Below are 13,423 nucleotides of genomic sequence, written 5' to 3'. Positions count from 1 at the left end.
ACAAGAGGATATAATGTCTATGATATGATCATAGAGATATTTGAGTTACGAGTTTGGCACACAATTAAGAAATTGTGGAAATTGTTTCACGACTAATACCGCCTGGAACACTATAATGTGATGGTGTGTCCGAACATCATAACTGCGCCCTATTGGATATGGTGCATACCATGATGTCTCTTATCGAATTACCACTATCGTTCATGGGTTAGGCATTAGAGACAACCGCATTCACTTTAAATAGGGCACCACGCAATTCCGTTAAGACGACACCATATGAACTATGGTTTAGAGAAACCTAAGCTGTCGTTTCTTAAAAGTTTAGGGCTGCGACGCTTATGTGAAAAAGTTTCAGGCTGATAAGCTCGAACCCAAAGCGGATAAATGCATCTTCATAGAATACCCAAAACAGTTGGGTATACCTCCTATTTCAGATCTGGAAGCAAAAGTAATTGCTTCTAGAAACGGTTCCTTTCTCGATGAAAAGTTTCTCTCGAAAGAATTGAGTGGGAGGAAGGTGGAGACTTGATGAGGTTATTGAACCATGACTTCAACTAGTGTGTAGCAGGGCACAGGAAGTTGTTCCTGTGGCACCTACACCAATTGAAGTGGAAGCTTATGATAGTGATCATGAAACTTCAGATCAAGTCACTACCAAACCTCGTAGGACGACAAGGATGCGTGCTACTTTAGAGTAGTACGTGATCCTGTCTTGGAAGTCATGTTGCTAGACAACAATGAACCTACGAGCTATGGAGAAGCGATGGTGGGCCCATATTCCGACAAATGGTTAGAAGCCACGAAATCCGAGATAGGATCCATGTATCAGAACAAAGCATGGACTTTGGTGAACTTGCCCGATGATCGGCAAGCCATTGAGATAAATGGATCTTTAAGAAGAAGACGGACATGGACGGTGATGTTACCATCTATGAAGCTCGACTTGTGGCAAAGAGTATTTTCACAAGTTCAAGGAGTTGACTACGATGAGATTTTCTCATCCGTAGCGATGCTTAAGTCCGTCGGAATCATGTTAGCATTAGCTGCATTTATGAAATCTGGCAGATGGATGTCAAAACAAGTTTCCTTACCAGTTTTAGTAAGGAAAGTTTGTATGTGATACAATCAGAAAGGTTTTGTCGATCCTAAGGATGCTAAAAGGTATGCTAGCTCCAGCAATCCTTCCATGGACTAGAGCAAGCATCTCGGAGTCAGAATATATGCTTTGATGGAGTGATCAAAGTTTTTGGGTTTATACAAAGTTTGTTAGAAACTTGTATTTACAATAAAGTGAGTGGGAGCGCTACAACATTTCTGATAAGTATATGTGAATGACATATTGTTGATCCGAAATGATGTAGAATTTCTGGAAAGCATAAAGGGTTGTTTGAAAGGAGTTTTTCAAAGGAAGACCTGGATAAAGCTGCTTACATATTGGGCATCAAGATCTATAGAGATAGATCAAGACACCTGATGATACTTTCAAAGAACGCACACCTTGACATGATTTTGAAAGAGTTCAAAATAGATCAGCAAAGAAGGAGTTCTTGGCTGTGTTACAAGGTGTGAGTATTGAGTAAGACTCAAGACCTGACCACAGCAGAAGAGAGAGAAAGGACGAAGGTCGTCCCCTATGCTTTAGACGTAGGCTCTACAGTATGTTATGCTGTGTACCGCACATGAAGTGTGCCTTGCCATGAGTTGGTCAAGGGGTACAATAGTGATCCGGGAATGGATCACATGACAGCGGTCGAACTTATCCTTAGTATCTAGTGGACTAAGGAATTTTCTCGATTATGGAGGTGAAAGGAGTTCGTCGTAAAGGGTTACGTCGATGCGAACTTTGACACTAATCCGGATGACTCTGAGTAGTAGACCGGATTCGTATAGTAGAGCAGTTATTTGAAATGGCTCCAAGTAACGCGTGGTAGCATCCACAAGATGACATAGATATTCGTAAAGCACACACGGATCTGAAAGGTTCAGACCCGTTGACTAATAACCTCTCTCACAAGCATAACATGATCAAACCAGAACTCATTGAGTGTTAATCACATAGTGATGTGAACTACATTGTTGACTCTAGTAAACTCTTTGGATGTTGGTCACATGGTGATGTGACCTGTGAGTGTTAATCACATGGTGATGTGAACTAGATTATTGACTCTAGTGCAAGTGGGAGACTATTGGAAATATGCCCTAGAGGCAATAATAAATTGGTTATTATTATATTTCCTTGTTCATGATAATCGTTTATTATCCATGCTAGCATTGTATTGATAGGAAACTCAGATACATGTGTGGATACATAGACAACACCATGTCCCTAGTAAGCCTCTAGTTGACTAGCTCGTTGATCAATGGATGGTTACGGTTTCCTGACCATGGACATTGGATGTCGTTGATAACGGGATCACTTCATTAGGAGAATGATGTGATGGACAAGACCCAATCCTAAGCCTAGCACAAGATCGTGTAGTTCGTTTGCTAAGAGCTTTTCTAATGTCAAGTATCATTTCCTTAGACCATGAGATTGTGCAACTCCCGGATACCGTAGGAATGCTTTGGGTGTACCAAACGTCACAACGTAACTGGGTGGCTATAAAGGTGCACTACAGGTATCTCCGAAAGTGTCTGTTGGGTTGGCACGAATCGAGACTGGGATTTGTCACTCCGTGTAAATGGAGAGGTATCTCTGGGCCCACTCGGTAGGACATCATCATGATGTGCACAATGTGACCAAGGAGTTGATCACGGGATGATGTGTTACGGAACGAGTAAAGAGACTTGCCGGTAATGAGATTGAACAAGGTATCGGGATACCGACGATCGAATCTCGGGCAAGTACCGTACCGATAGACAAAGGGAATTGTATACGGGATTGATTGAATCCTCGACATCGTGGTTCATCCGATGAGATCATCGAGGAGCATGTGGGAGCCAACATGGGTATCCAGATCCCGCTTTTGATTATTGACCGGAGAGTCGTCTCGGTCATGTCTGCATGTCTCCCGAACCCGTAGGGTCTACACACTTAAGGTTCGGTGATGCTAGGGTTATAGAGATATTAGTATGCGGTAACCCGAAAGTTGTTCGGAGTCCCAGATGAGATCCCGGACGTCACGAGGAGTTCCGGAATGGTCCGGAGGTAAAGGTTTATATATGGGAAGTCTTATTTTGGTCGCCGGAAAAGTTTCGCACTTTATCGGTATTGTACCGGGAGTGCCGAAAGGGGTCTGGGGGTCCACCAAGGGGGTCCACCAGCCCCGGGAGGGCACATGGGCTGTAGGGGTGTGCGCCTTGGCCTATATGGGCCATGGGCACCAGCCCCAAGAGGCCCATGCGCCAAGAGATAAGGGAAAGGGAGAGTCCTAAAGGGGGAAGGCACCTCCGAGGTGCCTTGGGGAGGATGGACTCCTCCCTGGCCGCACCCTTCCTTGGAGGAAGGGCCAAGGCTGCCCCCCCCCCTCTCCCTTGGCCCTATATATAGTGGGGGGGAGAGAGGGCAGCAATATCTAAGCCCTGGCGCCTCCCTCTCCCTCCCGTGACACATCTCCCTCCTCCCGCAGCGCTTGGCGAAGCCCTGTTGGTATCCCGCTACTTCCACCACCACGCCGTCGTGTTGCTGGATCTCCATCAACCTCTCCTCCCCCCTTGCTGGATCAAGAAGGAGGAGACGTCGCTGCTCCGTACGTGTGTTGAATGCGGAGGTGCCGTCCGTTCGGCGCTAGGATCATCGGTGATTTGGATCACGACGAGTACCACTCCATCAACCCCGTTCTCTTGAACGCTTCCGCTCGCGATCTACAAGGGTATGTAGATGCACTCCTTCCCTCTCGTTGCTAGTAAACTCCATAGATTGATCTTGGTGATGCGTAGAAAATTTTGAATTTCTGCTACGTTCCCCAACACGGGGCCCATGTGTCATAAGGCCGGGGGGCACTGGCCCAGTGGTCAGTGGCCCATAGGCCAAAGCGGGTCGGGCGCTCGCTCGCAGGGAGCGCGGCGGGGCGAGGCCAGTGGCCAGGACGGCCTGCCGGCGGCGGGCACGGCCGCGCGTGGAGGGGGAGGGGCCGTTGCCGAGCCAGACGGGCACGCCCCCGACGCGCTGGTCGCGACGGTGGCTGGGACCAGCAGGGAGGCGAGCACGAGAGGAGCTCATAGGGGGAGGCCAAGAGGGGCGCGAGGCGCTGGGGGGCGCTTGACGCGGCCAGCGGGCGCGGGGGCCATGGTGAGCGCGGGGCGGCGGTGAGCCGCAGCGGTCGTGGGGCGGCAGCGGCAGCCGCCGAGGGCGCCGGCGGGGGCGAAGCAACGCGTGGCCGGTGGCCATCGGGGACGGCACCAGGGCCACGGCGCGGACGACGGCACGGTCGAATCCGGTGACGGGAGCAGAGGGGAGAATAGGAGGGAATAGGCGGCGGCTCACGGTGGCCGTAGGGTCAGGGGCAGCGGGGGTCGGGGTGGTGGTCGAGGACGACGGCGACGAGGAGGAGCAGGCCGGCGGGGGCGAGGCGGCGTCGGGCGGTCCGGGCGGCGCGTCGGGGGCGAGCGTGGCGACGGGGTCGTCGGGGCGGCGTCGCCCCGATTGGATCGGGGGACTGGGGGAAGAGAGAGCGAGAGGGGGTGGGGGAGTGGGGGGTGGATCAGGCTAGGGTTTGCTGGGGGTGGATAAGGGGAGAGTGGGGGTGGGCCGGCCGGCTGGGCCTTTTGGGTTGGCCCAGTTGGGCCACGGTCCAGAGCGGGTTTTCTTCTTTCTTTCTTTTGTTTGTTTTCTCTTTTGTATTTTCTTTCTTTTATTTATTTTCTTTTCTGTTTTATTTCAATTTAAATTATTTAGGCATTTTATAAAAATGTGTTTACTACACCATATTTACTTATGCAAAATATGGCACCTCCCGAACATTTTTGTTGTAAATTTTGAAAAACTTTAATTGTTGACATTAATTTGAATTTGAATTATGAAACGGTTTTGAATCATCGCATGGTTAACAACAGTAACCGAGGTGACGTGGCATGATTAGCGAGGGATTACTGTAGCTTGATTATCCGGGCGTTACAAAACTCCTTCACTACAAGAAATCTCGTCCCGAGATTTAGGAGGTCGAAGGAAACAGTGCGGGGTATTCATCACGCAGGCGATCCTCGCGTTCCCAAGTGGCTTCATCTTCAGAATGGTGCGACCACTGGACTTTGAGGAACTTGATCGCCTTCTGACGTGTGCGGCGTTCAGCTTGGTCGAGAATGCGGACCGGATGCTCCTTATAGGAGAGGTCCTGCTGCAATTCGAGCACTTCATGATCCACTACTCGGATTGGGTCCTTGAAGCAACGGCGGAGCTGTGACACATGGAACACATCGTGAACCTGAGAAAGGTTCGGCAGAAGCTCCAGTTGGTATGCCACTTTTCCACGCCTTTCGAGAATAGTGAATGGGCCAATATATCGAGGAGCTAGTTTGCCCTTGATTCCGAAGCGGTGAGCACCCTTCATTGGTGTGACTCGAAGATAAGCCTTTTCGCCAGGTTGATAGACCATGTCTTTATGATGACGGTCATACTGACTTTTCTGACGTGACTGAGCAGTCTTGAGATTCTCACGAATAATGCGGACTTGTTCTTCGGCGTGTTGCATAATATCCGGACCGAAGAGTGAACGTTCCCTGGTTTCTGACTAGTTCAGAGGGGTTCGGCACTTTCGTCCATATAACACTTCGAAGGGGGGCATCTTCACACTAGCTTGATAGCTATTATTATAAGAGAACTCAGCATACGGGAGAGATTCCTCCCATTTCTTGCCGAAGGAAATAACACAAGCCCGAAGCATGTCTTCGAGAACTTGGTTGACGCGTTCAACTTGCCCTTGCGACTGAGGATGAAACGCAGTACTGAATGACAGATGAGTTTCCATAGCTTCTTGGAAACTTGCCCAGAATCTTGAGGTGAATAAGCTGCCACGGTCTGAGCTGATAACCAATGGAATACCGTGGAGTGAAACAATCCTGGACATATAGAGCGTTGCCAGCTGACTAGCAGTGATCGTTTCTTTGACTGCTAGGAAATGTGCAACTTTGGAAAGCCGGTCAATGACGACAAGAATAGCATCATTACCTTTCTGTGATTTGGGAAATCCAATGACGAAGTCCATCTCAACATGGTCCCATTTCCATTCAGGAATAGAGATAGGTTGCAGAGTTCCAGCAGGCCTTTGATGTTCTGCTTTGATACGACGGCAAACGTCACACTCAGCAACATAACGAGCAATGTCTTGCTTCATATTAGACCACCAGAATCTCTGACGGATGTCTTGGTACATCTTTGTACTACCAGGATGGATACATAGAGGCGTATCATGAGCTTCTTTCATAACTTCCTGTGTCATATCCAGGTTTTTCTCTACACATGGCACCACTAGGCGGCCCTTGAAGTACAAAGTGCCATCTTCAGCAATAGTGAAGAATGAGGGCTTTCCTTCTGCAAGGTAGCGCTTAATCTTGTGGGCTTCAGAGTCATATCCCTGTATTCTCTTGATGGAGTCCAAGAGATCTGGCTCGACAGCCAGGGTATTGAGGGAACCCTGGGGAACAACACGGAGGTTCATCTTGCGAAACTCCTTAGGAGGGGGAGCGAGTGCACCCGGAGGAACAATATGGAGGTTCAGCTTCCTGAATTCTTCAACAAGGGAGGGCTGAACTTTGTGAACCTGGAGGTGGTTGCAGTAAGACTTGCGGCTCAAGGCATCAGCCATTACATTAGCCTTGCCTGGCGTATAGGAAATACCCAAGTCAAAGTCTGCAACAAGCTCCATCCATCTCTGCTGACGGAGGTTCAGGTCTGGCTGAGTAAACAGATACTTCAGACTTTGGTGGTCAGTGAAGATCTTGCAACGATTACCGAGAAGGTAATGTCGCCACTGCTTCAGCGCATGAATGACAGCAGCAAGTTCGAGGTCGTGAACTGGGTAGTTCTCTTCGTGAGGGCGCAATTGCCGAGAGGCATAAGCAATAACTTTGCGGTCTTGCATTAGGACACAGCCTAATCCTTGACGGGAAGCATCGCAGTAAATGACGAAGTCCTTCTTAGTATCAGATGGAGCTAGAACTGGGGCAGAAGTCAACTTGTCTTTGAGTGCCTGGAAACTCTCCTGACATTTGTCTGTCCATTGGAACTTGACGCCCTTATGCAACAGGTTAGTCAGAGGCCTGGCGATCTTGGAGAAGTTCTCGACGAATCGACGGCAATAGCTGGCGAGACCGAGAAAACTTCTGACTTGCTTAACGTTCTTGGGAGGAGTCCAATCAAGGATAGCCTGGACTCGTTCAGGGTTGACGGCAATACCATCCTTAGAGATGACATGCCCAAGATAGGTTACTTCGGGTAGCCAGAATTCACATTTGGAGAACTTGGCATATAGTTGATGCTCTCGTAGCTTTTCCAGCACAAGCCGAAGATGTTCAGCATGTTCCTCTTCATTCTTGGAAAATACCAGGATATCATCCAGATAAACCACGACGAACTTGTCGAGGTAATCCATGAATATATAGTTCATCAGACGAGAGAAGGTGGCTGGAGCATTGGTTAAACCGAAAGACATGACGGTGTACTCGTATGAACCATACCGAGTCACGAAGGCGGTCTTTGGGATATCCTCTTCGCGATCACGGATCTGGTGGTAACCCAACCTCAAGTCGAGCTTAGAGAACACTGACGAACCCGCCAGTTGATCATACAGATCATTGATCCGAGGAAGAGGGTATTTATTCTGAATGGTAGCTTGGTTTATAGGACGGTAGTCTTGAACTAATCGGTTTGTCCCATCCTTCTTCTTGACAAAGAGAGAAGGTGCTCCCCAAGGAGAGCAACTTGGGCGAATGAATCCTTTGCGAAGAGATTTGTCGATTTCCTCCTTAAGCTCAAGGAGTTCATGCGGCGGCATCTTGTAGGGTCGCTTGGCTATAGGAGTGGTGCCTGGTTTCAAGTCGATGATGAATTCGACAGCTCTAGCAGGGGGAATCCCTGGAAGTTCTTCAGGAAAGACGTCGAGGAATTCACGCACAACGGGAATGTTTTCAATGCCCTCGAGTGGTGCAGCGTTCAATGCATTCAATGCATGGAGCCTCGCCTCGGCATTTTGCACCAGATGGGCTTGGTAAGTAACTATTTCATCTGAAGGGTGTAGCAGATGGACGGTCTTAGTGGTGCAAACGATTGAAGCAGTATGCGCTTTTAACCAATTCATTCCCAGAATGAGATCAATGCTACAGGACTTCAGTACGATGGGAGAGACAAGAAATTCCAGTCCTTCGATTTCAACGGGGACGTCGTTGCAAATCATGGAGGTTCGACATTGGCCCGCAGGGGTGTGTACTAATAGTGAAGCATTCATGTCTTCGCTTCTAATGCCATGCATGAATGCAAAATCTTCTGACATGAATGAATGTGATGCACCTGTATCAAATAAAACGGATGCTGGTACTGAATTTACGAGGAGTGTACCCATCACAGTAGCAGGCTGGTCTTGAGCTTCGTTGAGATCAACGTGGTTGGCATGAACACGACCATAAGACTTGGCCTTGTTGTTGCGGGGCTGGTTGCTTCCATGGCCAGTTGCTGGAAGGGCCAGTTGATTCTGGTTCTGGTTGCATTCTCTAGCACGGTGTCCTGGTTGACCACACCTGAAGCACAAACCATTATTGGGAGTGGGAACAGGAGCTTGGGGTGGTGGAGCTGGAAGTCTTGACTGCCTAGATGGTGGTGGGGGCAGACGAGGTGCAGCATAGGTCTGCCTTGGGGCAGATGCATTTGGACGGTACATGTTGTTCGGGATCCATATCTTACGCTTCTGTGAGGGCGGGCCCGAAGATGAGCCCGTGTCACGGTTGCGCCTGTGAGAGCTCTGGTATTCCTGCAGACCAGTTTCGACATTGATGGCCTTGTTCACCAGGGTGGCGAAATCAGCAAAGTCATGCACTAGAAGTGCGAGCTTGATGTCAGCTTGAAGGCCATCACGGAACTTCTCCTGTCTGCGTGCATCAGTTGCAATGTCCTCTTCAGCATAGCGAGACAAGTCCAGAAACTCCCGCTGATAAGCTTCAACAGTTTTGTTGCCTTGGGTGAGGTTGCGGAACTCACGCTTCTTCCGGTCCATGACTCCCTGAGGAATGAAGCGGGCACGGAAAGCTGCTTGGAAGTCTGGCCAGGTGATGATTGTTCCAGTTGGCAGAGTACGCCTGTGGCTGTCCCACCATTGAGCTGCGGGTCCCTTCAGGAAGAAGGAAGCAAAGGTGACATAGCTGGCAGGGGCTACATCGGCAGACTCCATCTCATAGGTGATGTCACGGAGCCAGTCATCAGCATCCAGAGGCTGAGTTGAGCTGCGGTACACAGTTGGGTTGAGGCGCATGAAATCCTGCAGAGTTACTGGGGTTGGTTGTTGGTCCATATTGGGGCGAGGAAACTGAGCCATCATATTTTCCATGAATTGGCGGTTCAGTTCGAACTGTTGGATCATACCAGCCATGTACTCAGGTGGTGGTGGGGCATTGCCACCACTACCACGACCACCTGGTCTAACCATCCTGCTAATATATAACAGGGGTAGTTCAGCATTGAGAAATTTGCAAAGACAAGAATCATTCATGATGAAACATGCATAATGAAAGGAGCACAATAGCTACTACATAGTAGTCGGCATAACTTACAAAAGGGGTCATGCATAGAGTTCAGTACACAGAGTTCAGTACACAGAGTTCAGTACATAGACTAAAACAACATAGGCGGCACACAGGCTCGCGGCGAAAGCATCTAACACTAACAAGCAAGCCTACATCAGTCCCAAGAGGTACTGTGGAGGTAGGTGTAGCCTGAAAGCTGGTAGTGTCGCATCGGGAACTCCACGTCAGCAACCTGGGGGCCGCGAATACTCTGGTGCAGAACCTGACGCTCAGGTGGCAGAAGAGGTCCAAGTGCGGGAGAGTGGCCTCCCACATCTGGCCAGCCGACACCCTGGGGCATCACAGTCCTGGCTGGGTAGATCGCAGAACGGGGCAACTCCCTAGATCGGACAAAGGGGTGCAACAGCGTCAGAGCACGGTAAATGTGCTGACGGGTGGTGTACAACTCGTGGCGAAGAGCTCGGTTAGCTCGATCCAGCCCATCAGCATGCAGAACCAGGTTCTGATGGTAGAAGGGCTCTCGGGTGACAGTGGAGTAGGCAGCAGTATAGTATCCCTCCGCACCAACATCGGATGCGATAGCAATGTGCCTGAAAGGGGAGGTGTCCAACTCCCGATACTCTCCACGAAGACGTGTCAGAGCAGCATAGGCAGCATCATGGACAACCATATCGATGGTCACTCCAACACCATGAGCGGTGTGTAGCACAATAGTGGAGTCATACTCTCGCGAGTAGAGGTGGACGATGGCACGGTACTGCTCCTGGTTAAAGTCCTGGTACTCCTCGTAGACGGTGTACTCAGGGTGCCAGCGATAACCCAGATAGGTCATCATCTCAGCTAGCACAGCAGGTGATCCCGAGGCACCAATGGCCATCGTGTGGCGCAGGACCTGCCTCGTGGGTTCCATCTGAAAGCAAAGATGTTTCAAAGGAGTCAAATGACAGTGTGTGAATTGTTCAAAATACTATTCTAAGAAATAACTATGGCTTATCCAACTTTGGGGTGAATGCGGTCACGGGATCCTAGTGTTAGAGTTAGTAAATTCGTTTAACCCGAGTAGAAGAGAGTTCAGAGTCCCAGAGTAAAGGTCGAGGAGTAAAAGATCCTAGTACCACCCAATGGCGACGTGGGCACATAAGACACACAGCCATGTTAGTAAAAGTTTTGTAATGTCTAGACTCGACTTCGGCCAAGGAGTGTGGAAAGGGGGATTCCTACAGGCAGTCGGCTCTGATACCAACTTGTGACGCCCCCGATTTGACCGTACACTAATCATGCACGCAAATGTGTACGATCAAGATCAGGGACTCACGGGAAGATATCACAACACAACTCTAAAATATAAATAAGTCATACAAGCATCATAATACAAGCCAGGGGCCTCGAGGGCTCGAATACAAGTGCTCGATCACAGACGAGTCAGCGGAAGCAACAATATCTGAGTACAGACATAAGTTAAACAAGTTTGCCTTAAGAAGGCTAGCACAAACTGGGATACAGATCGAAGGAGGCACAGGCCTCCTGCCTGGGATCCTCCTAACTACTCCTGGTCGTCGTCAGCGGGCTGCACGTAGTAGTAGGCACCTCCAGTGCCGTAGGTGTCGTCGTCGACGGTGGCGTCTGGCTCCTGGACTCCAGCATCTGGTTGCGACAACCAGGTAGAAAGGAAAGGGGGAAAAGAGGGAGAGAAGCAACCGTGAGTACTCATCCAAAGTACTCGCAAGCAAGGAGCTACACTACATATGCATGGGTATATGTGTAAAGGGCCATATCAGTGGACTGAACTGCAGAATGCCAGAATAAGAGGGGGATAGCTAGTCCTGTCGAAGACTACGCTTCTGGCCATCTCCATCTTGCAGCATGTAGAAGAGAGTAGATTGAAGTCCTCCAAGTAGCATCGCATAGCGTAATCCTACCCGGCGATCCCCTCCTCGTCGCCCTGTTAGAGAGCGATCACCGGGTTGTATCTGGCACTTGGAAGGGTGTATTTTATTCAGTATCCGGTTCTAGTTGTCATAAGGTCAAGGTACAACTCTGGGTCGTCCTTTTTCCGAGGGACACGGCTATTCGAATAGATAAACTTCCCTGCAGGGGTGCACCACATAACCCAACACGCTCGATCCCATTTGGCCGGACACACTTTCCTGGGTCACGCCCGACCTCGGAAGATCAACACGTCGCAGCCCCACCTAGGCTCAACAGAGAGGTCAACACGCCGGTCTAAATCCTATGCGCGCAGGGGTCTGGGCCCATCGCCCATTGCACACCTGCACGTTGCGAGGGCGGCCGGAAGCAGACCTAGCCTCGTGGCGTTCCAGTCCAATCCGGCGCGCGCCGCTCCATCGCTGACGTCAAGAAGAGCTTCGGCTGATACCACGACGTCGAGTGCCCATAACTGTTCCCGCGTAGCTGGTTAGTGCGTATAGACCAAATGGCCAGACTCAGATCAAATACCAAGAACTCGTTAAGCGTGTTATGTTGAAGTAACCGCGGACGCCGTCCAGGGCCAGGCCCACCTCTCACCTAGGCGGTCTCAACCTGCCCTGTCGCTCCGCCACAAAGATCCACTTGCGGGTACTCCTACGAGCCGACCCGACTTTAGTCGCCACAGGTATCATGTATAGAGTATATAAGTATATACCCGTGATCGCCGCCCAAGTGATCACGGCCCGTTAGTATAGCACAGCAGACGGACAAGAATGTAGGGCCACTGATGGAAAACTAGCATCCTATACTAAGCATGTAGGATTGCAGGTAAAGGTAACAACAGTAGAAGCAAGGACAGGCTATGCATCAGGATAGGATTAACGGAAAGCAGTAACATGCTACACTACTCTAATGCAAGCAGTATAGAGAAGAATAGGCGATATCTGGTGATCAAGGGGGGGCTTGCCTGGTTGCTCTGGCAAGTAGGAGGGGTCGTCAACTCCGTAGTCGAACTGGGCAGGAGCAGCGTCGGTCTCGTAGTCTACCGGAGAGAAGAGGGGGGAAGAAACAGTGAATACAATGCAAACATAAGCATGACGATGAGTGATGTGACAATGAGCGGTGCTAGGTGTGCCCTAACGCGGCAGTAGGTGGTACCGGCGAAGGGGGAGAACATCCGGGAAAGTATTCCCGATGTATCGCGTTTTCGGACAGACGAACCGGAGGGGGAAAGTTCCATGTTCGCTATGCTAGGAACGTGTGGCTGACAAACGGACTACGTATTCGGATTCGTCTCGTCGTTCTGAGCAACTTTCATGTACAAAGTTTTTCCATCCGAACTACGGTTTATTTTATATTAAATTTTAAAGAATTTAATCATTTTTAGAATTTAATAAATTAATTTAATTCGAAATTAGCAGTAGTTAATTAGGTTAATTAGTTATTAGGTTAATTAATCTTAATTAGTTAATATTAACCGGATTAATTAATTTAATTAATTATCTTAATTAATTATCTTTATTATTTATTTATTTATTTATTTTTATTAATTTAATTAATTTTTAATTTTTTTAAATCATTTTTTTAAATGTTCTCTGGGCGGGGCCCATGTGTCATAGGGCCGGGGGGGCACTGGCCCAGTAGTCAGTGGCCCATAGGCCAAAGCGGGTCGGGCGCTACGAGCGCCAGGAGTGGGCGCTCGCTCGCAGGGAGCGCGGCGGGGCGAGGCCAGTGGCCAAGAAGGCCTGCCGGCGGCGGGCACGGCCGCGCGTGGAGGGGGAGGGGCCGTGGCCGAGCCAGAGGGGCGCGCCCCCGACGCGCTGGT

Source organism: Triticum aestivum, chromosome 4D (genome assembly GCF_018294505.1).
Source record: "Triticum aestivum cultivar Chinese Spring chromosome 4D, IWGSC CS RefSeq v2.1, whole genome shotgun sequence".
Lineage (NCBI taxonomy): Eukaryota > Viridiplantae > Streptophyta > Magnoliopsida > Poales > Poaceae > Triticum > Triticum aestivum.
The sequence above is the reverse complement of the archived record's forward strand: the minus strand, read 5'-3'. Positions refer to the sequence as shown.